This window comes from Vicugna pacos, chromosome 14 (genome assembly GCF_048564905.1).
Source record: "Vicugna pacos chromosome 14, VicPac4, whole genome shotgun sequence".
Classification (NCBI taxonomy): domain Eukaryota; kingdom Metazoa; phylum Chordata; class Mammalia; order Artiodactyla; family Camelidae; genus Vicugna; species Vicugna pacos.
Genome location: NC_133000.1, coordinates 34,202,893 through 34,229,855, shown reverse-complemented (window position 1 = coordinate 34,229,855; position 26,963 = coordinate 34,202,893). Strand labels below are relative to the sequence as shown.

Sequence of the window (26,963 nt, the reverse complement as noted above, 5' to 3'; positions counted from 1 at the left end):
TCCATGCTGGAAAAGATTTGACAGTTAATCATTGGACAGAGAGCAGTTGAAGCCACGGGAATAAATGCCACCCACTGACAGTTTACCAAAGAAAAGGGAAGGAGGGCACTTCTGGTTCAGAATATATGGCAGACCAGAATCTTGAAGACCCACTCACTTAAGACACATAAAAACGTAGGACAAAATGCTGACAGTGTTTTCCTGGTTTTTTTAAGGGCACCTTTATTGTGGTATGATACCTGTACAATAAAATTCACATATTTCACATGTACTACTTGGTGAATTTGATAAATGTCTACACCCAGAAAACCAAAACCATTATCAAGATAGCTAACATTTCCATCACTCCCCAAGAGGGGCACTATTCGAATCCCCATATTTATCCCTTCCCATCCCCTTCTCTCCCTGTGAACCGTAAGTTTGTTTCTCTATGTCTGTGGGTCTGTTTCTCTTCTGTATTTAAGTTCATTTGTGTCTTTTTTTGATTCCACATATAAGTGATATCATATGGCATTTTTCTCTTTTTCTGGTTTATTTCACTTAGAATGACTATCTCTACGTCCATCCATGTTGCTGCAAATGACATTATTTGTTTTTTCATGGCTCAGTAGTATTCCATTGTATAAATATACTACTACTTCTTTATCCAGTCACCTGTCAATGGACATTTGGGTTGTTGCCATGTCCTGGCTATTATAAATACTGCTTCTGTGAGCATTGAGGTGCATGTGACTTTTTGAATTAGAGTTTTCTTCTGACATATGCCCGGGAGTGGGAAGGCTGGATCATGAGTTAAGTCCATTTTCAGTTTTTAAAGGAACCTCCACACTGACTTCTCTAGTGACAGTGCAGCCCATCTTGTGAAAGCAGAGCCATGCTCAGAAAGTAACGGGTATTTCTAAAGGCCAGACATGATGCGCAGTGAGTGTGGCCTGTTCAAGAATCAGAGGGCAGTCTGCCAGGGCTGGAGGAGAGTGACAAGGGAAGTGTGGTACAGGTAGGAGTCAGACCATGTGGGGACATGGCAGGCTGGGATAAGGAGCCTGGACTTCCAGTAATCCCTTGGTAACCATGGGGCACTGGTTCCAGGACTCACCCTGAAGTCAACATCCATGGATGCTGACGCCTCTTGTATAAAATGACATAGGACTTGCATGGGACTCATGTACATCCTCCCATCTACTTTTATATATATATACAAACTTTTTTTATTGAGTTATAGTCATTTTGCAAAGTTGTATCAAATTCCAGCATACAGCACAAGTTTTCAGTTATACATGAATATACACATATATTTGTTGTCACTTTCTCTTTCACTGTGTCCTCCTGTGTACTTTAAATTATCTCTAGATTACTCATGGTATCTAATACAACATGAATGCTATGTAAGTAGTTGCCAGTGTATGGCAAATTCAAGTGTTGCTTTTTGAAACTTTCTGTTTTTTCAACAATATTTTCAATCCACCGTTAGTTGAATCTGCTGGATAGGGAGCCCCTAGATACGGAGAAGCCCCAAGCTCCTCCTTCCCACATCCTATATTTTCACTGCAAGCACTGAAGGGTTCCAAACATAGAAGAGACCCATCTACCTGCTGGAAACCCTGAGGAATTCCGTCAGCGTATGTAGCGCAGGAGAGAAGGCTTAGGGCCAACTAGTGGGAAAGGAGGGCCTGCCTGGAGAGGATGGAGGAAGGACAGTAGTGGAAGCCATCACGTACACTTACTGGAACTAGCTGATAGCAGTGAGGAACGCCAAGGAACTGGGTACACGTCACGTGTGGGGCGATCCTGGACACCAGGTGCAGGGATCACATAGCTGGGACCCAGTTTGCAAGATCAAAATAACAAGGAGGGAAAGGGGCTGCCTCAGTCCCAGGATCCTGACAACAGCCACAGCGACGTGACCCCAGCTAATGCGGTTCCCCCAGTAAGCCAGAAAAAGGAAACTCTGAGCCAAGATATTGCAGATTCCACCGCAGCCACACGGATAACTAGATCTCTAACCTGACAAAATGTAACCACCAGAAACAGGAATCTTTCCTTTTCTCTTCCTTTGGAACTTTGGACAGGGAGTCACACATCTTTGACGGGAACCACCTATAAACCAATAGAGAGCTCACTTTTTCAGGAATAAGCATGGAGAAAAAGAGTTGGGTGATGGTTTAAAGCAGAAGTCAAAGTTGAAGCCAATCTGAGAAATGGTAAAAACATGCTTCTCAATGAATACGAGTTATGGCAAAAAGAAGGAGGAAGGTTAAGGAAATCTCTATTAATATCCATTCACCATAAAAGACTAGCCAGCCATAAAAAGACAGCACCTTAAATTAATAATTTTTTTTTTTGGTGATGAAAAACAATGCCTTAATTTAAAACAAGGCTTGGGCCATCAACAACACTCTGAGAGTTGTTGATGAGGAGAACATAAATCTGCATATAGATATGTAAGTGTTCCAAGTCCACCACTCAAAAACAATTAGTTAATCATGTGTCCAGTTGATTGGGAAATCCCAATAAGTAAATAACTCAAAAGTGGGAAAGACATGGGATTAAATAGTGGTAGTGAGCAATGAAATCCAAGATGTATATACCTATATTTTCTTTGTTAATGTAACAAACTTAAAGCAACTGTCTAAAAAGTAGTAACTGGAGCACACAAACACACACACACACAATTTAGAACAACAGAGAGGTAAAATATGCTAAATTTATCATTATTGAGGAACAGGATCTAATAGATTATTTCATTTTTGAGACACTTAAAGGAATACTGGTCCAATTGCATATAAATATATGAACTTAGAGATGATTTATAAAGATTTAGAGAGAATTTTCTTTAAGAGGCAATATAGCTTCCAAATCACTGAAGAGAAAATTAACAATAAAAAATTAATTAATCTAGGTAATATGGAGTAACACTGACCATATTTACCACCCTAAAATAAACAACAAAATGGATAAAATATATGAAGCAATGATTTTTAAGACACGTGGAAACGATCATCCACTAGGACCTTGCCTTGCCACCTCGATACCAAGGCTCCTAGGCCTCCTACTGCCATCACAAAGGATGTCCACCAGGAGGCAACATTTCCTTCCTCTGCTCCTACTGCAGAGCCAGTCCTGAGCAGTCATTTTCCAGGTGTTGGCAGGCAGCTTCCAGAAGTGCTCTCGTGGGCCTTGGTCCCTTTTGGCCACCAGCAAAGGGATCAAGGATGAGCAGTGAGCCTCCTTCCTCATCCAAGACCTAGGAAACTATCTGACTTCTGAGCAGCCCTTCACTCTTGTCTGCTGTCTGGTACTCTCCACTCGGCTTCCCGAGTCCCTGGCACGGGCAGCCTGCACGCTGGCCACAGCTCATCAGAATCTGTTCCCCCACCAAGAGGCCACGCATGATCGTGAGCAGGGCTCCAGGCCTCTGGAGCAGCGCGGCTTGGACTGGGTCCTGGCCCTGGGCGCGCGAGCTCCATGCCCTTGGTTGAGTCAGTTAACATCTCTAAGCTACAGTTTCCTCATCAGTAAAATGAGGACATAATCAATATGGAAAAAAAAAACAGAATCTGAGGGGGACCAAATTTCTGGTGATTGAAGATAATTTTAATTTTGATTTATACAGCAAAGGACATCATACAATTTTTACTACATTGTATTTCTAAAGGACAGCTTCTACTATTAAAAGTAATGCATGTACATACACACAAACACACGTGCAGACACACTTGCTCTGGTCCACATACATCCCCACGGGCACACACACATGGAGTCATGTACCACCCACACACCCATAACATACACACAACCACACACGTCCTCAGGCGCACACACACACATAACATACAGAACCACATACATCCCCAGGTGCACGTGAGCACACACAAACACACAGTCATGTACAACACACGTCCCAAGGTGCGTGCGTGCACACACACACGTCTTACACACTTTGGCGTTATTCTAAATCAATTTACAATTGAGGGTCCAGTGTCCATTGTTTTATCCACTCAGAAGATCCTGACTTTGGAGCGTGAAGCAGGAGCCCTCCTCTCTGGAGATGGTCTTTACCAATTACAGTCTCAGTAGAGCCAACATAACTGCTCTGGACCTTTGGAAGTGCAGGGCCAGAGCATACCTGGGAACTCACATCCTATACATGTAAACATGTTAAGTGCAGTAGGTTCTAAAGTCCTGCCTTTACAAATATACGTTCATTATAAGGGGGAAGGCCAGGTTCAAATTTAGAATTCCAAGACAAAGGGAGTCCAGCAAAGAAAGTGAGCGTGTGGGGAGAGCTGATTCCCAGTCTCTGACCACTAGCCTGATCCTTTTCTTCCCAATGCTGGGTCCATCCCTTGCCACAAGGGGCCTTGGATGTGCACAGGGGAACACTCAAAACTCACATCCGGGATCTGCTCATACCCTCCATACATACAGCTGCCCTTTGGCCTCTCTGTGAGTCCTGGGAATCTGAGCTTCCGGGAGAGCCGGTGCAGGCACTAGGAATGGGTCAGGGGCTGCTGAGACAGGGCATCTGGGGTCCTGGGTTTCTAGAGCACGGGATGGAGCCAATGACCCTGTCCCCTTGGCCCTGCTGACTCCACCCCATGGAGGGCGTGGCCAGAGGAAGTGTCAGGGCCAGAGGGACCCTCTGCAGTGCAGGACCCAGGGCAGCGGGCCCCCTTGCCGGGGTCTAAGAGCAGAAGGCCTAAGGAAAGGTCTGAAGAGGCTGTAAGGTATCTTCATTCCCATTAATTAAACAAAAATAAAAGCATACCACAGGCGTGAGTGGAAAGGGATTTGTTAGAACAAGGGAAGGCACTTGCCAAGGTCTGGCCATAGAGGGCTGGTGGGTTTGTCAGGTTGATGAGGAACCAAGAGGCCGTTAGTCCCCTCTGGGTCTAAACACCTCCTGAATTCCTCTGGGTGACACTGAAATGCAGTGAGACACGGAACTCTCTTAAGTTGTTAAAATCTTCATGGTGAGCCACTCAACTCTCTCCTCATTCTTGGCTGCGAAAGCACGGTAAACACAGGCCAGAAACTCATCAGCCTGTTGGTTGGTTCACTATCCGTCTGGCGCCTCCTCTTGTAGGAGCCTTTATCACATCACCCAGGGCTGACCCGGCTCAGGATTATAGCTGATTTTCCGCAGGTGGCATCACTTGCTAGTGACATGAAGCAGGCACGTTAGCCACCTCCCAAACACTGAGGCTCCTCCTGGGAGGAGCCTGCAGACCCCCAGTCCAGCCTCTGCACCACGATGTTCCTTAGTGTCACTACCGGTTTGCTGCCTTGGCCTCTAGCTTTGACCAGATCCTCGCCAGATTGTCGATAAATATCACCCATATACCACATCTGAGCTTGCGGTCCAGATGTGACCATGGTTCTTATTTTCTTCCCATCGATGGATTGTTTGATCTTTGTGTAATGGTGTTGGCAGCAAGGCCAGTACAGCCCTCTTGAGGCCTCCCCGAGCCGCCTCTGTGTATAACTGTCCTAGCGCCCCAGGGGATCGGGTCTGAAACCTGGCACTCAGACACGAGGATGTCAGCTGGAGAGACAGGAATCCACTCCTGCTGTGGCTCAATGTGGCCATAAAAACGGATCCCACAGGCCCTGACGTCACTTGACTCACTGCAGGGATGCTCCCACACTGCCGCGTTCCCCCAGAGACTGAGGGCTTTCTGCTTGTTCCAGAAGGTCCCACCCCCGAGGGGACACTGGGTCCAGTGGAGCATCCAGCCTGCTTCCCCGCCAGCCCTTAGGGCCTTGGTGGGGCCTGGAACATCAACTAACCTCCCCTTAGAGACCCCTTTGTCCTTTGCAGCCAACAGACCTAGGTCATAAGCACTTTAACTCACCTGAGGGTGTTTTCCTCACTTCAGGGGCAGTGAGGACTGGGCTTCTTCACACTCCAAGTGCCCCCAGTCTGGATGCAGACAGTCTGGCTCTCCCCCAGTCCTGCAGGTCCCGGCCACACCTCCTGCTGGTCACGGAGTCTGTGCTGCATTCTCTTCCAGGACAACAGGTGCACTCTGCCCCCTGACCCGTCCCCACCAGCGGTGGCAGAGGCGGAGGACAGGCTGGTGAGTTTGGGCCTGAGACACTGCCTGGAAATCAGTGCCCCAGAGGCCGCTGGTGACTAGAGGGACCACGGGGAAGAAGGCAGCATGGGATGGGAGGGGGAGGAAGGTTCAGGATAACGAGATGAAAAGGGGAACAGATAGCACCGTGAGGACCTCGACCATGAAAGGGAAGAAGATAGACAGTGACAGCTGGAGCGGTGTTGGCGTTAAAAGCTGAGGGCATTTTCATTTAATTTTATTAATTACCATTACATATAGTGACATATTTTTATTTGATTAAAGATTAGGTGCCATGTCATATAACAGGATATTGTATATTATTTATTAAATAATACATAATAGTAGATATACTAGCATGTTATGTTCTGTTTATTTATTATCAGATAGTATATAATACATATGTAGTTATTTATATACATAATATATAATTCATGCATCTATATAATATATAACACATAACAATGTAGGATTATGATTAATATATTTTATAACAAGATTACATAACAATAATGATGTAATATTATCCATTGTATATCTTGGCTCATGACACATTCTCACCTTAGGTGCCTGTCAGAAGTATTTATGTATTAAAATTAATATTATAAGAAACAGTTGTGAACCTATCACCCAGCACCAGAACAGGACTATTGACAGTGACATACTGTGTCCTATCCTGCCCTAGGCCTCTTCTCACAGGAAGTAACCAGCATCCTGAATCCTGGCTTACACTTGCCTTGTGTTACTTTCACACACACAACATTTAAGATCAGTTAAAACAAATGAACTGCAGGTACATGCAACGAAGTGGATGCATCATACACTCTATGTTAAATTGAAAAAGTAAGCCCAAGAAGGTAGCCTATAGTGTGCTAAGCTTTTAACTGTGTATAATATATATGTCAACTAAACTCACTAAATTAAGAACAACTACAGCTAGAGTCCAGGTGGGAGAGGGACAGATAAAAGGTGAGGTGAGCAGATTTGCTGCAGGTGAGCGAGTTCCTTTCCAGTAACATGTCATTCTCTCTGAAGCAGGAGGCAATGCCATCTGCTGGGAGTCAGGGAAGAGACAGAGGGAAGCTTAGAGGTGTGCAGAGAGCATAGAATGTTGACACCACTGTGTGGCAAGTGGGGAAATGTGCTCACTAGAGAAATCCTGGAGGATTGCCTGGCAGTGGCAACATGCTGGGCATTGATTTGTAGTCTTAGAAATCTGTGCTGGGAGAGCCTGCTGCCTGCAGGCTCAGAACAAATAGAGCTGGGTGAACCGAGATGGAAGTCGTCCTGGTGAGGAAATGAAAAGATCAAGGGTCAAGGGAGTTTTGTTTGTCATAAAGAGAGTGCTGACTGTGGATGCAGAGCTGGAAGGTGGGGAAGTGGAAGTAAGAGGAACATGGACAGGTAGGAAAGCAGAGGAATCAGTGCATGATGCCCCAGTGAGGGTGAAGGAGGGCCAAGGAGGCTGGTGGAGAAGCAGCTGGATGGCTAGAGTTGGGCACATAAAGGAGAGAGGCTGGACCTGGGGTGGAGACACGCCCGGGTATGAGCCCGGGGGTAGGGTGAATGGGAGGTGTCTGGCTCAGTCTGACGGAGAAGAAGACCCTACAATGACCATACTGGGTGGTGGAGGGAGAATCAACATTGACGTCTTGATGGTAGGCGGTGAGGCAATACAGAGTTGGTGGTCCAGCTGCTCCTGACTGAGGCAGATGAGCAGGGAGGCCAGGGTGGCAGGCACTGCTAGGAATGGACTGGGTTTTCCAGGTGTTCCCAAGAGAGGAGGAGAAATCACCTCATGGGGGAAAGTGAGCATAAGAGGGTCAACCCAGGCTCCTGATCAAACGGAGGGTGTGAGGGGGCAAATCGTCAACTCCATAGATGGTGGCCCAGGAAGCAGGGACCATGGGTGAAGTGAGGGGACACTCAGAGAAGAGAGGGAGAAGAGTCTTCTGGGTGTAGGGGGAAGAGAGGCCCCAGGACAAAGGAGCACAGGGGCACAGTGATGAGGATGGACTGGCTCTGTTGTGACACTGCAGGAATGGCTGGATCTTTGTCCTGAGGGCTTAGTTTGGGGGGGCTACTGGCCTCATGAGGGCCCCCCTCTCAGCAGCCTGGACAGATGCTCCCGCTCCTGATAGCTCTGTGGCCACCACTGTTCCCGGAGGGGCTCTGCCTCCATCTTCTATCAGACATTCCTGCCCAGTCCCCGACTGCCAGCGAGGGAGCCTGGGCCTCACAGCCGTTTGCCGTGGAGGGACACAGGCTCCTCGGAGAAGCAGGCTGATCTTATTTTTCTCCGTAAGCCACGGCCTAGCAAAGCGCCAGCCTATGGGTGGGCCATTCAGGGGCTCGGATACTTCTTAAATTAACTCAAAGCAGTAGAATAGCAGAGCTGGAGGAAGTGACCACTGAGCTCACAGAGTTCACTGCCCACACCCCCATTCTACAGATGAAGAAACAGAGGCCAAGCAGTGAAGCAGCCTTGGCCAAGGTCACACTGCTCTTTAATGCTGGCCTCTGTTGGGCATACCAAGTGATGAGCTGCACTGAAGGGCCTGAGAGGGGGCTCTGGGGCCAGACAGCTTGGGTTCAAGTCCCACCCCTGCCATTTACTAGCTGTGTGATTAATGACTGTCCTTCCTGTAAAGTGCCACCTCATTGGTTTGTCATGAACACAGAGTTCCTGGAACAGCAGGACAGAATTCTTTAAAGGTTTGCTGTTGCTTTTGTTACTATTATCACCAAGTGAACCCTGAAATGAAGAACAAAGACAGCAAGATTTTTTATTTTAAAAGGTTTTAAAATATGATGATGACTGTTTGATTTAATCTATTCAAGTTTGCATTTGACCCTTATTAACAACTACACAATGGATGACTTTTGAGGAAATGTTACTTCATGTCTTTAATTCTCACTAACTACACAGGCTATTCAACAGGAAGCAATTTTTTTCCAGGAAGAGGGACAAAAAGTTAACAATATCTCTGTACCTCTCGGTTCCCAGTGAGTTGGTTGTGATCTGTCAACCCAAATTTGGGGAAATGCCCGCTCCTCCTGGGCTCGCTGCACTGCCACGTAGCCTCCAGGGGGAGATTTACCCCCACACGAATCCAGTATCTTGGTTCATATCTTTGCTTCAGATCCCTCAAGGACTGCCCATGCACCAGGGCCCCATCTGCCCCACCAGTCTCACCTGCTGGCCTCCAGGAAACTATCCTGGGTCTCAACCATCCTCTGTTCCTATGCCCGCCCCACTACTCTTCACTTTGTCCTTCAAGTGTGGGCTCCTGTGGCTCGCCACCAAGCAGGGGTCTCCCAGTCCTCCACCTTGGGGAACTGCATCATCCTGCACAGTGCCTAGTGAACCTGTGTGGAGGCAGGAAGAATACAGAACAACAGGTGCTCAGAGGGGCTGCCTTTCCCACTGCAGGGGCCCTGGAGAGCTTTCTCCCAGCTGGTTATTCACAGGCGCTGAAGCTGTGGAATCTCGATCTTACCAATTTAAAGGGCATCATCACTAATTACAAAAGAAATCATTTTTTCAGTAGCAAAAGGAGAAAAGACTTTGTGCCCCGTGCCCCCATCTTTCTTCCTCCGCCTTCAGAGGTGATTCTCACTCTCTGGGCAAGGGTAGAAAGCAACAAACAGAATATTATTTTTCAATGATTCTTCTTTCCCACTCTGAAGATTGCATCCCAAGACCGATGAAGGCTAGGATGGTTTGGCTTCCCTGTACTGAGTATTCAGAGGCTCAGGAGGGAGGGGGTTAGGGAGATAATTCAGCATTATGGAACCAAACAGAGACATTAAAAGGTTCTACTCTAAACAGAAAGGAAGCAGGATGCTATAGAAATGGGAAAACCATCATTGGAAATGAAATAACGAGTTACAAGACAATAAACATGAAGATGTAAAAAAGAAAAAGTACATCAAAATACAAAAAGGTGGGAAAGGGAGACGGTAGCAAGAAAAGATAGATTTTTTTCTCTTTCTTTTTCCTTTTTCTCATTATTCTTAGGATGTGTTGGAGCCTACGTGATTATCAGTCTAAAGGAAATAGATATGATAATGGGTTGATATACTTGAAAAATAGGGTAACCACAAATAGAAAGAATATAATAGAGTTGAAAAAAAAAAACCCAAAAAAGAAACAAACTCTAAATGGCTTAAAGACTTAAACATTAGACAAGACGCTAAAAAACTCTCAGAAGAAAACATAGGCAAAACATTATTTGACATATATATCAGCAGTGTTTTCCTAGGGCAATCCACCCAAGCAACAGAAAATAAAAGCCAAAATAAACAAATGGGACCTAGTTACACCTATCAGCTATTTCAAAGCAATAGAAACCATAAGCAAAACGAAAAGACAACCTATGGAATGTGAGAAAATATTTGCAAAAGATGAGACTGAACATGGCTTAACTTGTAGACTATAAAAATAGTTCATACAACTTTATAAGAAAAAAAAATAAAGAACCCAATCCAAAAATGGGCAGAACAACTAAACAAGCAATTCTCCAATGAAGATATACAAATGGCCAATAGGCATATGAAAAAAAGGCACAATATCGTTAATTATCTGAGAAATGCAAATCAAAACTACAATAAGCTATCATCTCACACTACTCAGAATGGCCACCATTCAAACATCCACTCACCATAAATGCTGGAGAGGCTTGGAGAAAAGGGAACCCTCCTACATTATTGCTGGGAATGTAGTTTGGTGAAGCCAATGTGGAAAACAGTATGGAGATTCCTCAAAAGACTAAAAAAAGACATCATTTGATCCAGCAATCCCACTCCTGGGCATATATCCAGAGGGAACCTTAATTTCAAAATATACCTGCACCCCAATGTTCACAGCAGCATTGTTTTCAATGACCAAGAGATAGAAGCAACCTAAACGCCCACTGACAAATGACTGGATACAGATGTAGTATTTAGATATAAAAGAATATTACTCAGTTGTAACAAAGAAGGAAATAATGCCATTTACAGCAACATGGATGGACTTGGAGATTATCACACTAAAGTGAAATAACTCAGACAGAGAAAGACAAGTAACATAATGATATCACTTATATGTGGAATTTTTAAAAAAGATACAAATAAACTTATTTACAAAACAAAAACAGACTCACAGACTTAGAAAACAAACTTAGGAGTTTGGGATTAACAATTACAAACTACTATATGTAAAACAGACAAACAGCAAGGATTCACTGTAGAACACAGGGGAAAATGTTCAGTATCTTGCAACCTATAATGGAAAAGAACCTGAAAAAGAATAGACTATGTATATGTACAACTGAATCACTATGCTGTATACCTGAAACTAACAAAACAGCTGTATATCTGAAACTAACTAAACATTTAAATCAACCACATTTCAATTTAAAAAAAAAGATAAGCTCTAAATAGCTGTATTCAAAGAAAATCTTCAACTCTTACCTCCTACAAAAAGTAAAATGGGAAGCTTGAGCAGGACCAAATTATACTGAATGAGAGGTTACATACCTTCTCCAGCACGTGGCCCATGGTACACATACATCGTGTTTTCCTTCAGGTAAGAATGGCCCTTACTGCCCAGGGAGTGAGTCCTGCTGGGACAAGGCCTCTGTGGCAGTGGCCTCCTTGTCACCGCTCCATCTCACCAGAAGGCCAGGGTTTTCAGAGGGGAGGGAACACAGAGCTCATACACTTCAGATATATTTCCTGAGAAAAACTGTGGAAAGACCAAATTCACCTGCAGTGCAGGAAACATGAGCACGGCCCCTAAGCAGACTGACAAGCCCGAAGCAAGACGGCCCGATGTTCACATCGGAACCAGAACAAAAACCGTCTGGCCCCAGTTAAACGATCACCATCTCACCTGCAATGAACTGTTCATACTCAGTGTCAGGGATGTTTCTGTTGAGACTTGAGAGATCAAAAAAGTCAGGCCAGGGAATCCGGACCTGGTGGATGTCCAGGCTCTGCCAGTGGTAGAGGTGGCCCCAAGGGGGTATCACCAGCACCGACTCCTCCATTTTCAGCAGGGTCTTCAGGAGGAAGGCGATGTGGATACAGACGCCCCTACGGAGGCTGAAGCCCTCCGGAGGGTTGACATAACACAGAAGGTACCTGGCAGGGAGCAAAGGAGAGCGGGTCTTCAGGGCCAGGTCTCTGCACAGGAATCCCGGCTTAGATAGAACAGATACAATGGGAATTTCTGCACAGCACATGGCCTAGACTCAAGACACGTTCAGCAGCTTCTGGTTTGTATAGTGGAGGCACTGCCCACTGATCTCTGTGTGGCCAATTATTTCGAGTCCGGGAGCACATGCAGAAGACATCTTGGCATCTGTCTATCAATGCTAAGCACCTGACTAGTACCTGAGCACCCGTTCTCCAGGGGCTCTCAAACTTCTTGGCCTAAAGACCCCTGTACACTCTTAATTACTGAGGACTTCAAAAGGCTGCTGTTTATGTAGGTTAAATCTATCAATAGTTCCTGTGTTAGAAGTTAAATAAGAACTTTAAAAAATGCTTATGAGTTCACTTAAAAATAATAACAACCTACTACATGATACCATTAATACTCTTAAGCAAAAAATAAGTATATTTTTCTAAACAAAAATCATTAATGAGAGGAATAGCAGTGATTTTAATTTCTGAAAATCTCTTTTGGACTGGTGAGAGCTTAATTCTATCTGCCTCTACATTACCTGTTTTGTGATATCACAGACCAGGTTTTCCCTGGAAAACCCCACAGGAAACTCGGGAGTGCAAGAGTGTGCAAAAGGCAGGTGACTTCCCGGCGTTTCTACGAAAATAGTCTTGCATCTCAGGGGCCTCGGACTCACTTTGATAACTGCTGCCCTACCCTAGGCGAGACTCTCCTACACAAGAGCCAGGTAAGTGTCCTGGCTTCTTTAATGAGTTACCGCAGCAACACCCCTCCCTTCTCTGTGTTAATGTTTCCCACAACCTCCATTACTGCAGATGAGGATGTAATCCTCAACTGAGGCCTCTAATTCCAGAAGACTACCAACCTTGAAAGGGAGGGCCCATCTACCATCTCTACACCCCGCACAGTCTATTTTGAGTCAAGCCCTAGATAACTGCTAATTGACACTGACCCTTGTCTTACTCCTGAGTTTTATCGAAGGAGCCAACATCTGGATGGAACTGAAATTTCCCTGCTGATATACAAGGCTGATAAACCACCCTATTCCAACATCTGATTTTGGGGCTCTTCAAAACCCGGGTAAGGCCCCGCTTCATAAAAGACGGGTCCTCCACCTGCACTTCCCAGGGGTTCTGGGAGGCCGCGGCCACGCAGGGCTACCCGGACTCGCGGTCCAAGCCCCAGAGCCCGAGGGGGAGGAAAGCCAGAGGCTGTGCCCCAGCCCTGTCCCCCCCGCCCCAACCCGCTCCCCGGCACCACAGCACTCCCCGGCCGCCACACCAACCCGGATCCCACCCCGGTCCATGTCCACTGGCCCCGCCAACGGCGCGGCCGTACGTTTACCGTCTGTGAGACGCCGCCCCAGAAAGGATGTCGGCCGCCGACTGACGCGGCCAGAACTAGTGGCCCGGCCAAGCAAGCCGCCATCCCCAGCAGCAAACACCGCCATGGTCCCGGGCAGCTGCACATTTCCGGAGCCCGCTGCCTGCCCCAGAAGCGCACGCCGGCCCGCGAGGAGCGCGGCGTCTGTATCCATGGCAACGCCGCGGGGCCCTCCCCTAGCGCTTGCGTCTGCGTCCTCCCGAGGCTAGACGTGCGAGGGCAGAACTTTCGGAGCCAATGGGAGCCAGGGCGCGGCCAGGACGGGGGTGGGGGGAGGCTTATGGGGCAGCTGGGCGGGGCCGGGGCGGGCGGGGCCGCGCGGACGTCCTCACCTGCAGGTGGCACCGGCCGGAGGCTGGGGCAGTGCTGCCATCAGTGGGCGGGGCGGCGGGGCGGCGGGGCAGCGGGGCGGGGGCACCCTCACCTGTCTGTGTGCGGGGCTCAGCCTGGGCTCCGGGGCCTCCGCTTGCACCGGAAGTGGACCCAGGCTACCGGTGGGCAAGATAGAGGACTGAGCCCAGGCAGGCACGGCTGGCCAGGTAGGGCACCTGAAGTGCAGATCCGCCAGGCCGGCTGCCGGCCTTGAATACGCGCTGCTAGGCAGTTTCCAAGAAGAAGGGATCTGTCCCAAGAGGGGAGGTAGGGCAGGGTGCCAGATGCCTGGTTGGGTGCGGTCTTACAGGAGAGCCACGTTGAGAGGGTGCAGAGCAGCCCCTGTGTTGGCGGGGCTAGGAATTTGGGGTATAGGGTGGGGATGATGTGTGCCATGCCCTGTGGTCTCCCAAAGAACTCGCACCCCCAAGCAAAGGACCCTGCTCCCTCCACCCTTCACTGCATCCCCTGCCTTCCCCAGCACCACCGCCCCTGCCCCCGGAGTGTCCCATGACCTCTCCCCACACCAGGCAGTATCCCTGTTACAGGTACTTATCTCCTGGTGGTTCCAGCCCAAGGGTGGGGGCTGTATCTGATCAGTTAGGATGCCTGGAGCCTTTGTATGAAACCTCAGACTATAATGCAGGCGTGCACAGAGGCCCCTCAAACAGGATTCCCTGTATTCCCTCCCCACCACGCACCCACAGCGCAGCTGCCACACCAGGCCAAGCCTGCCGGAGGACCGCTGTTCCCTCTCCTCCTGTCCCTGATCAAGAGTGCGCCGCCCACACTGCTGGGTATTTAGTGGGCCTTAGAAGAGCAGCTGGTATTTTCATGGACAAATATTTGCTCTTTTGGGAAGAGTTGAGTGCAAAGGGATGTAGGGTATGCCTTTTCTGTTGTCCTGGAACTGGTGGCTAGGATGCAAACTTAAGTCAAATCAGTTTTTAGAGAGAGCCGCAAAATATCTTACCCAAAGATCACTGTTCCCCAACAAAGGCAACACCACCTGGCGGGTGGGGTCCTGGTCCCTCTTTCTGGAGGTTGGGCTTTGCACCCTCCAGCTGGGACAGAGCCCGAAACAGCTCTGAACACGCTCCAACAGGCTTTCCCAGCACAAACTGCCTTTATTTTGAATCTGGCTGAAGGAAGCAGCTGAGAAATCTGGGTAAATCTTCCTGGGTGTAACCATGCCTTTTGTGCTGAATGAAAGAGCGGCTCTCCACATGCTTACATCTTAGAACTGAATGTGTGTCGAAGCCTTCATGCATGTAGCATGTTGGGAACAGCGTTTCATGGTGAGAGGAACTATATAACTTACATGTGTATGGGGAAGCCCTCACTCCAACAGGCTTTTCCTGCACAAACTGCCTTTATTTCGAAATTGGCTCTTGCTGAGAAATCTTGGTAAGTGTTCTTAGGTGTAGCCATGCCCATTATGCTGGATGAAAGAGCGGCTCTACACTTGTTCACATCTCAGAAATGAATGTGTGTTGAAGCCGTCATTCATGTAGCGTGTTGGGAACACAGAATTTCGTGGTGAGAACTATGTAAATTACATGTCTATGATGAAGAACTCGCTAGAACCGGGTATTTCAGCGCATACTGCCTTTATTTCGAAACTGGCTGCTTAGAAGCCTGTGGTCTCCACTGCAGGTCTGTCTCCAAACCCAGGGCCAGCATGGTGACTCTGCTCCCCCTGTCTATTCTGGAAGGTCTAGGTGTCCTCCATGGCCCTTCCACCATTGTTTTTTTTGGAAAACTCCGCAGATGGAATGGGCCTGAGAACAGGAGAGCTGGATGCCAGAAGCCACAGCCCAGTGTGTGGCTCCTGGGAGGGGCATCTCCTCTCCGTGGGCTCTGATCTAACCTCCCCTCTCCCCCACCCCCACCCCTCTCCTCCTGCATTTCCTGATTGATCCCTGGATAATGGTCCATACCAGGAATGACCTGGGAGAGATTTTATGAGTCTTTAAGTGGAAAAAAAAGAAAGAAATCTTTAGACAAGTTACTGAAAGTAACTTCCAGCTTTACCGGGAAAGTCCTCATTCCAATGTTTAAGGCTAGTTGACAGGGTGTCAAATTGCTTAACCACTCACATCTGAGCAAGTGCTACCTCTCTCTCCAGCTCCCCGCAGCATCCACCTGTGGCAACTTGGCCAAAAGAAGGCAAGAAAGCTCTTTCCCCTCGCCAGCACCAGCGTGGCTTTGGAGTCAGTGGAGGCTGAGAGAAAGGGCCCCGCCCTGAGGTTTGGGGGTCCTCCAGCCACAGCCAGAGGAGCGGGGGTTTTCAGAGTGGCCCAGCAGGGAAACCAGGCAAGGCCACCTGGCCCAAGTCTTCCCTGCCCAGAGAGCCCCATGAACTGCTTTGGGCCACACTCCCCGTTTGGACCCCCTGCAAAAAGGTACCACAGGAGCCACACCTGAGAAGGCAGAAGGACAGCCCTTTAGTCTGGGGTCCCTGCAGGTGTGTCCTGTGAGACCTGTGGCCACATAAGTTCCTTGTCTCTCCAGGTCACTGAAGGGACTGTGCTGGGCATCTTGGTGGTCAGGGACATGGGAACGCCTCTAAACTCTGAAGAAGGACAGAGAGACTCTTCCTGGAAGCAAGGATTCCAGGGAGACACCTTGCCCATAACTGGAGGACTGTGTCCTGAGTAGACCCCTGGGAGGCAATGTGGGGCTATGGGGTCCTCTTCTGAGAAGGGAGCAGGTGAGTTTTCCGGGGGTGGGGTCCTGCTTTGTCCAGACATGTCCTTGTGTAAGACTCATTTACAAACACCTCCAAGTCCACCTAGGGGTGGCCCCAGAGGTGGGGGTAGAGGAGGAGAGTGAAGGGTGCAGACTTAGGGCCCCCCAAGCCACCCAGGGAGCCAAGGGTCAGTGGGAACATCTTGGGAGTCTAGTGCAGGGGTGGAGGACGAGCACTAAGAACATGCCAAGTCATGCAATAAAGTGACCTGTGACCACGAGACACAGGTGCCGTACACCAAAAGAGGCAGATAGAAATTTAGACCCAGGATCTGAGAACCTTGAGAGGGGCTGGAGGGTCCCAGGAACCCTCAGGAACAGCTCTTCTAGGGGCACAGACATCCCAATACACACATTTCTCATGGAAGCTTTTTGGGGTGCAGAGTGAGTTACCAGAATCCTGAACTTAGTATGGAATCCCACCCCCTTGTTCATCACGGTTCCTGGCAATAAATTGCTGTCATTTGTCCCTGGACATGCACAGGGGAGCTGACTGCTGTGGGGGTCACTGCAGGACTAGAATCTTCTGGTGTGTGCTCTGTGACCACAGAAACCCAGGGGGATTTCTCAACGGGAGAACCTGGAGACCATGCCTGCAAGGACCACCCTCATGGGATGGCCAAGGAGCTCGTGGTACCCAGGTCACCAAGTGACGAAGTTGTGAGGTTGCCTGGGGTATCCTGGGGGCATGTAGATTTCTGAGGTCAGCACGTGGGCCCAGCACTGCTGGATGGTCTGCATAAAGAGGGGCCTGCCCTCCTGATGATGGCTCTTAACACCTGCAGGGAAACTGCTCTCAGGGCTCCTGGAGGTCCATATTGAGAGTGTCCTGCCAGCCTTGTGGGGTCACCTTCCCCTGATGCAGAAGCAGACCTCTCTCCCTTGAGGCCCAGGGGACACCTGGCTCAGGTCCCACCTGTGTGCCCTGGACACGCAGAGCCCCAGAGCTCTGGCACAGTCTGGGGTGTGGTCGTGTCCAGGCAAGAAAGGCCCTGGGAAGGGGCTCATTCAAGGGCAGAGGCCACTCTGCAGGGATGCTGGACCTGGCAGCAATGCACTGCTTCAGTACTCCCTTGGGTTGGGTTTCCAAGCTGTGGGATGGAAGGGCCTCTCCTTCCTGCGGTGCAGTCGGGGGAACTAGATCCATCGTCAAGGTCAGCCCTGAAAATGGAGGCTACGCTACCTCCATTCCTGGAAAGAAAATCAGTCCCCTCCAGTCCAGGTGATTCAGAAAGTCATTCAGCAATGTTCAGGGCCCCCACTTTAGGCTTTGAATTAGAGCTGAGCGGCTTAGGAGGCCAGATCCCTGTCCGTGGCTCCAGGAGCAGGCTTTCTGCTGGGGGACAGGATCCTCCCAAACACCTGTGTCTTTGTGGGACACTCCCCTCTGACAAGCTGGGAGGCAGGGTGCAGTTGTGGGAAATCGTGTTTACATGAGCAGAGGGTCACCATGTGGTGGTGGCACAGGAGACTGTGAGAATGAGTCCCACAGCCTTTCTGGAATCAAAAAACTGGCAAATGTGAAAAAGTGCATAATTTGTTTTATTGAACAGGCTGCTTATGTACGTTTGGAGGACCAGGTTCAAGGACTCAGCATCCCTCCAGGACAATAGCCTCAAGAGAAGAACAGACAGAGCAGGAGGAGATCTGGGGTTTCTCCCAGGAATGAGGTGGAACAGGGATTTATGCAGATTTGCAAGGAGTCCCCGACCACTGAGCATGGGGTTACAGCCCCACGAGACCCCTGTCATGTTTGGCTTGGGCTCTGGCTCTGGCCTGCTCATGTATTCTTCCAGCAGAGTTCCAGAAACTCAGAGGGTGGACTTAGAGGGGCTGCGTTTGGAACCTAGTGAGGAGGTGGAGGGTCCTTTATATTGAGTCCCTTCATCCTAATCACCGTAGCTGAAGCCCAACACTCCCCAGGCCCCCATGGTTGCCGTGGAGGGAGAACAAGCCTGGCAGGCGACCTAGGGGTCCCACTACTGTGTCCTTCCCTTGTCTTCGTTCCCTTTCACTGCGGAAGGTGTGATTGTCTCGTGTCATGGTGGCCTCCACAATGTCCCTCCCAGTAATCTCTCTTCTCCATCAGGTGGGGTTCCCAACCCCGCTCAGCCTTCTCTGCATGGATGCTGAAGGACCAGGCCCACCTGAAGTTCTGAGCTTGAGCAGTAAGGTGGAAACAAAGAAACCAATGGAAACAAAGAAGCAAGTGATTGTGGCAAAGCTCCCCACCACAGAGAAGCTGCCCTGAGTGGAAGGGAGAGTGTGGGCATGCCCATTTGTTTCCTGTCTCCCAGGGCTCTTAGCTTTCTTATTGCCTACCTGCATGGTTACAACAAAATGATCTGCAAAACTGAAAATATTTACTCTCTCGCTTTTACAGAAAAGGCTGGCCAGCCTCTGGTCCGGTACCAGGCAAGAGATTGGAGTTCCTTTCCAGTTTGGAAACATCTTGGCAGGCCCAGGTTTGCAAAGTTCTTTAAGAGTAGTTACGGAGTTTTGCTTTTAAACATTTTTACGGCTGTATATACTTGTGAGATGTGGTTGTGATGTATAATTCTGAGCCGGGATTTTCTCAAACTGTTTCTCACTTCTTATACCAGACATTCCTAAATTCCAAGTGGAACTGCATATTAAGGAAGCCATGGAATTTAGCAAAAGGATACAGATTTCATTTCCTTTTAAGCATCGATGAACCTCCATCATGGCAGTATTTGTTATGTGTTATTGATAGGGGAACTAAGTAGTAAACAGATTAATAGAAAATAGGGGATTCTAGGTACACAGGTTCATCTTTTCAACGTTGTTTGTAATATTTGCAGTTTAAGATGACCATTCCTGAGAAACAGGCAGCCTCTTAGAATGAAATAGCATTTCCTCTGAAATATAATTAATTTTTATTTTGTAGACAGCAGGAAGGGTAATAACACATCACACATTTGGGGACGTCAAAGAGAAAATGTAACTTTCTGGGAGCTCACTCCCCCGCCTCCCCCTGCCCTTTTTACTGTCCCATTCTCCCTGGAAGGCTCTTTCTTATCTTCTGCTCATGGCTCCAGTAACTCTTTCTTCCTCCTTGTTCCTCAGCTGGTAACGTTAGTTTTATACTTTGAACAAGCAAACAAGCCAACAGAAGAGAAATTTCACAAGCAACTCCCAGCACATCCGCTCGCCTTCTGATGTCTGTGACCTCACTCTCGGTGCCCCACTGCTTATTAAAATTGGCATCGAAAGGCAGTTCCTCCAAAAGTCCCCGAGGCCCCATCCCTCCCATCTTCTCTGGGTTGTCACTCCCAAAACCATCCTCTCTTTCACTGCCTCATCTATTTTGTTCTCCTGCTAGTTGGCACCATCAGTATATAAACGTCCATCCGCTTAAACAAACAGCACTCCTTGACCCTAATTCACCCCCACCAATTGCCACCCTGTGTCTTTGCAGCAAATCTTTAAGGAGTTGTTTAAACTCACTGTCTGCATCTTCTCTTGAGCCATCCCCTTTTACACCCACTCTGGCTTTTCGCCTGATCCCTCGCTCTATGGAAACTGCCCTGTCAAGGCCATCAGTGACCCCATGTTGCTAAATATAGTGGTCAATTTTGACTCCTCATCATGCTTGGCCCCTCGGCAGCATTTGACCCAGCTCTTCCATCCCTCCTACCCCGTGTTCCTGCTTCATTCAACCTCCAGCCCATCGCTCTGTCTGTTTCTGCTTTTGGCCTGCTGGCTGGCCCTTTGCCAATGTCTCCTGTTTTTTCCAAACATATACTGTGGGTGTTCCCCAGGGTGGGTTCCTGGGCCTCTCCTCTCTCTCTCTGCTATTCCTTTGGTGGAAGCAACCCAGCCTTGGAAATTGGCATGCCATCAATTTCTCGATTTCTCCAAAATTCCCTGATTTCCCCTTTCCATCTGAGCCTTTATCCCTGAGACTCACATCACATTCTTTTCCTTTCATTCATCTTGCTTTCTCATTCATACATATGTTCTACTATGTAATTACTTTTCCAAATTTTGAATCAGTACATATATATCATGTAAAATGCTCAAATATGTATTATTTCCACTAAGATGCTAATTCTACCTTAGAACATTTCTGCACTTCTGTATTTATGTGAATAAAGCGAATAGTATTTCTACAAGCCTCATAGTTAAACACTGTGTTAGTTTGGGGCTATTATGTAACATGAAATAATGGTACATCAACATAGTCGTTTTTCATTTATTTTTATGTAACACCGAGATGAGGTTTTTGTCCTGAAGACTGGTTTTATTGAAATTTTACCTACGTTACGGACAGTCAGTTTATGTGAAAGCCCTCATTTCTCCCCTTTTTTGATATATGTTCCATTTGGCTATATATAACTTATACCTTGGCATGAAACAAAATTCCCAAATCATTCACATAATACAATTAATATGTTTAAATTATATTTTTTAAATGTTAAAAAGAAAAAGAAAACAGATTCCTCTACCTACTAGGCACTTCTGTGGCAATATGTAATACACCCCTTAACCATGACATTGAAGAACTGAGCTGATACCAGCCCCTTTCCACCTGCTCAGCCCCACCTTTTCCCATCCCCTTTCCCATTTGGAGAGGACATCCCTCCCATTGTCCAGGCCCAGATGTTGGAACCATGTCCTTTCTCTCTCTTTCTTTTACACTCACAGATAGCAAATCCAGCTTGTTAGAAAATTCTGGATATTTTGTCTTAATTAAATACCTGCTCTCTGCTCCCCGCCCTCCTAAGAGCCACCTTCAGCCCTTCCTGGATACCAATAGCCTCCTGTTTCCATCTTTGCTTTCCTACAATCTCTCATCCACACAGAGTCAGAGGGAGCCTGTAAAAACATAAATTGGGGGTGGTGGGTGTAGCTCAGTGGTAGGCCGCATGCTTAGCATGCTTGAGATCCTGGGTTCAATCCCCAGCACATTCATTAAAATAAATAAATTACCTCCCCCCAAAAAACACAAACACAAAAGCATAAGTTGGACTACATCACCCCTCCCCTCAAAACTCACTAAACGGGTCACCATGTCATTAGGAGCCAAAGTCGTCACAAAGGCCTCAGGACCCGGCGTGTTCTGCCTCTCTGCCCACACTCTCCCCCTCACTCTGGGGGCCTCTGGCTCCGGCTCTTCCTTCTTCCTCCGGATCTATTCTGCTTCAAGTTCATTACTCCGTGAGATCTGCCAGGATTGCCTTATTCCCTCCTGCCTGCCTCCCACCCCACCGCCATCACCCGAGTTTGCTCATATCACTCTTTTTTAAAAATTTTTCCAAACTCTTGCTACCCCAACATGCTGCCTGTTTCCTCTGCTAAAATTCTGAGCCCCCAGTGATGGGGAGTCATGTCTATTTTGTTGACTGATAAAGCCCGAGAGCCTTGGGAACGGTCTAGTTAGGAGATTCCCGTACATAGTAGGAGCTTATACACATTTGCTGAATGAATGTAGGTGCCCTGGTCCAATCCGATGGAGCACTTCTGTGACGTGCTCAAAGAATAACTCTCCTTTCCACCTGAGAGGGGGTGACAACTTCCTTGGTGATTAAAGGCAAGAATTTTTTGCTTTATGCTGTTAACCTTAGGCGGGGAGACTGGGGTATCTTCATATATATTTTTAAATTTGGTTCACTCTGCAGTTGGTCTTTGGTCTCTGTATAATTTTGAGAAACTCTTTATGAGTGATCATTCTTTGATCAGATTGAACAGGTTCCAGGGGGAAGGACCAAGCCTGTCCCATCAGCCATCCTATGTGTCATGTCCTGGGACCCAGTGGATGCTCAGCATGTAAGTGAACCGACAGGAGTGAGTGAAGAGATGGGAGCATCTCATTATTGTGGCGGCTCTCTGTCCAATGCCTTGAGATTTGGGGAAGGGTTTACGAGTGCAGAAGGGAGAGGTCAGGTCCTCTGTGCTTTTCCTGAGTGCCCTGGCCTTACCCATTCCCCCAGCCCCCTCTGGGCAGCCAAGCCAAGGAGCTGGGCCACCAGGGGTTGTGCTGATCAATAATCCACCTTCACCCCAAGTCTGGGGGTAGGTACACATGGTTGTAGACACTGGAGTCAGGTCCTTGGAGGAATTCCTCACTGAACTATGTTTTGGACCTTTTATTTTTCTCTAGAACCTCCAGCTGAAGAAGATTGTCTTAGACACATGAAAGTTGAGGACACCTTCTGTCCCCTCGCAACCCAGGTGGGGCTGGGAGTCTGCTGTTTCTATAGCCGGTGGGCTCGAGTTGATTTGGGCATCCCTGTGCCTGAATTCCTGCAGTACACTCGGTGGTAAGGATGGGGGTGCCTGGCAGGGAGGGAAGCGGGTCGGGAGACTGTACAGCTGGGCTGATGTTAACCTGGGGTGAGCGGGAGCCTGCTGATGCATGGCATCTTGGGTCAGGGAACTCTCCACACTCAAGAGGGGTTCCCACTCCCGCAGGGGCCCTTTGATCAGGGTGCTGGGCTGTCAGGGGACCACAGGGGTCCCAGCGAGGATTAGGGTGCCTTCAGGCAATGGGAAGTGTGGGGTCCAGCGGCAATTGAATTAACTGTGCACCCAAACCCAGCCCCCACCTCTTTCAGCCTGTTTCCTAATCTGCAAAACTGGAATGTTTTTAAACATCTCACGGGGTCGTTGATGGGCTGGGACAGACTAGACAGTCAGGAGCTGGAATTCCTCTGTCCCCTGATTGTTTGCCTTCTTTCTGACTCTTTGCTCTCACAAGCTCAGTCTCTCTGTCTCTCGCTCTTTCACTTCTAACTTTCTCTCATGCTCTGGTTTCATTTGATTTCCAACCACCGCCCCTCCCCTCCACCAATCCCCAGATGAGTGAACTTGATTTCTATGTGTCAGTTCCAAATTCCCAGGAAAGATGCTCTGTCACCCTCTGGATCTGTTGTCCGACCCATGAGTTGTGGCCAGAGGAGCGAGTCCCTCTGGGACCAGCAGATAGTCTCTGCCCAGCCCCCAGCCACCACTGTGGGAGCACATAGCTCTCCGTGGAGGAAGTACTGGCTGTGACCTTGTGTCACTAAGTGTGAATTTATGTCTTCTCTTGAACCACCTTCATCCTCCTAAACAAAGATGAAAATTAAACACTCCCGGGATTTGTGTCATGGAACACTCAGGGTGGGGGCTAATGGGGCTGGAATTTCTGCTGTATTTAAGGGGCTACAGTGAATCCCCAACGAGAGCCTGCAAAGGGAACAGCACCCAGCACTTAGGACGCTGAGTCTGCGTGATTTTGAGCCAGACTTCTGACCACAGCTCAGGGGTCTGGTCTGACCAGTTAGCCTTTGAAACCAACCAGCTTTGGATTCCTCAATCCCACCCTGAGGTTTTACCTGAACCATCAGCTTCTGTATCTCTGAAGACAGATGATGAGGACCCTTCACGTAAGCCGTTCGCACAGCCCTGTTCAGGCCTTTGTGCTGCACGGTCTGCCCGGCGAGCTGACCGAGGTTGGTATTTTACTGATATTAGAAGTAGTCTGGTTTACCGATGTACTGTTTCACTGAACAAGCAACAGAAGCCACTTCTCGCTGATAAAAGCAGAAAAGGGACATAATGAAAAGATACTGGGAGGGTGTGTGGAGTGGCCAGGACCGGAGCCAACCCAGGAGTTGTAGGAGGTGTTAGGGAGCCCCAGGCACCAGGCTGGGAGGGGTGCTACCGGGCCCCTGCCACCCCAGAAGGGACCCCCCTCCACCCGACCCTCCACCTCACTCACTGCAGGTTCATGTCCCGGCAGGGCCAGGTCACACTGAAGCCACCAGCACACACCTCAGTGGGGCAGCTGGCCCCGTCTGAGCTGCGGGTGTGCCTGGTGTGGGGAGAGGCCCAGTTAGAGGAAGGCGGTTCCTCTACTGTTCCGAGTTAAGGTGCAAGTCAGTGCCCATCACTCAGGAGAGCCAGGCTGGACGGACCTCATTGTGGTGACTAGGCTGTCTGAGTTCACTTATTACTTTCTATGTTTGAAGGCCCTGGAGGGAGAAAAAGTGAAGGTTCTAGTACTTATTTTGTGTTTCCCACGTACCAGGTGTGGTAAGCAAGCCACTTCAGACAAGGCCCAGAGCAACCACGTAAATAGGCCACGGAGCAAGTCGTGCAGTCAGGCCTCTGTGGTCCCGAAACCCGTGTCCCCATCGGCTCCATAGTTACCAGTGGAAACTAAGTGGATTTATGGGACTGTGTGCTCCTGTGGGGGCTGGGATATGTGTGTTTAAGTCCACATCTTCAGAAACTCGGCTAGAACCACAGCCACTGATTGCACAGTGGCAGAGGAAGGGAGGATTCCAGCCTCTGGTCCAGCTCGTGTGCAGCTCAGAAGTTCTTCCTCCTGTCCTGAAAATAACACCAGATCTGAGGGAGCTGCAAACCCACTGCTCTTCTTAGATCCCAGAAAACTGAGGGGGAAAGCTGCTCCCAACCCAGAGAGATTGCAAAGGGAACAGCGGGCAGGCTTGGAGAGTCACAGCTCCCAAGGCAGAACCTGCTTTTATAAGAATCCCGGGGGCAGGTAGATTTAACAGGTCCCTGAGGCCAGCAGGAGGCTCAGTGTGGGGAAATCAGAGTGTGACAACTCCAGGGGGCCAGTCAGAGGGGCCCCATGCTCTTTTTCATGTATTTTACATCCAGGACCGTGTCCTGTTCTCAGAATGAAGGTCAGAGGATAACTCCTCATTCTTCCTGCTTGGAAAGGAGAAAATAACTGTATTGAAATACACCCAGAACATTCCGTTGCATTGGGGGAAGTTGTTTTTTGTTTGTTTGTTTTTTTAATGAGAAATAATTTTACCAGAGCCTAACCAACCTGGGAGAAGGGAAATCCCTTCTGTGTCACCCAAATTGGGGTGGGGGAAAGAGACACACTTGTGGAGGTCACAGCTCAGGGCACAGGCTCAATGAGAACTAATCACAGGACTGCAGATGCCCTGCTCTGTCCCGCTCCCCCAACACCTTACCTCCATGTCAGTAGGGCCCGTGTGTAATAACAGGAGTAAAACTAAAAGAAGTAAATGTCTCAGGAGTGTCTAGGGAAAACCCAAAGACAGCGGGGAGATGAAAACAAGGACACACAGGCTGTTTTAGCCTCTCACACCAATAGCTGTAGCAAACTACACACAGCCCAGCCCCAGTAGATAAACAGACAACCTCACAGAAGAAATTATTTATTTTGGTTCTCTTACCCAGTGCATTCCATGGTGCATCCTCGCCTAGAATTGAGTGGAAGCAAGTCCATCTCAGAAGGGACATAACTGAAGAGGGATGGCTTCCCAGACTCTGAGGGGCAGAGAGAGCACCAGCCTGGGTTAGAGAAACGTGAGGGGTGGGGTAAGGTGTGGGCTGCCTTCTTCCCCAAATAAGGAACCTTCCTGAGGCCAGCACAGTAGGAGGGAGGGCCATGGGGTGGAAGCAGCCAGACTTCATCCTGAGAACTGATGGGATGCCTCAAAGGGACAATTCAGGTGCCCAAACTGGGCCCTGAGTGTGGGAGCCTGTCGGTCTGACTCAGAGCCCAGGACTGAGGTGGGCGCACAGCAGGCCGGTCTTACTTGGCTGGATCCATTTCACTTCTCCGAAGCCCTGTGTAAAACATGAAGCGTGGACGGCCTGGTGAGCACAGCTCTGCCCTCAAGACCGGTTTCAACTCCTCTCTTCCCAGAGAACAGCATCTCTGAACCCATCCTGGGTGACCTCACAGAGATCACCCTAGTGGCCCAGGCTAGTGACCGGGAACATGTACCGTCCTGCAGGCAACCCCTGATGTCCACTGATGCATCATGTACTGGCAAAGAGTGAGTCCCTGTGCATTGGTCTAACAGCAGATACTCTGCCAAAGGCCCAAGAGGTGGTGTGTGGGACATGCAGGGGTGCAGGATTGTAAGCAGTGCAAAAGTGTAACTGGTGACAGGGGTGCAGGGGCTGTGGAGGGCGCAGGCATTTCAGGGGATGTGGGGGTGGAGGGATGCAGAATTGCAGAGTGTAGCAGGGGTTCAGAGGTGCAGGGAGTGTAGGGATGCAGGGAGGTGCTCAGGGACGTGGCCAGGATTAGAAGGCAAGTGCACATCCTTGCAGTCAGCCTGACCCCGGGAGGCTATTGCAATGCTTTGGGGCGGCGGCGGCGGCGGAGGCGGCGGTGGCGGTTGGGAGGCTGCCCGGGCAAGCCGGTCGGTTTCTTCTCTTCCCTCCAGCCTGGCCTGGGGTGG

General features: G+C 49.0%; 1 long non-coding RNA gene across 1 annotated transcript; it reads left to right on the top strand.

Moving 5' to 3' along the window:
- Positions 1–16,582: 16,582 nt before the first annotated feature.
- Positions 16,583–19,225, top strand: LOC140701147 (uncharacterized). The gene is made up of 4 exons (XR_012080050.1): positions 16,583–16,720; positions 18,312–18,428; positions 18,848–19,023; positions 19,142–19,225. It is a non-coding gene; the product is annotated as an uncharacterized lncRNA (long non-coding RNA).
- The last annotated feature ends 7,738 nt before the right edge of the window (positions 19,226–26,963 follow it).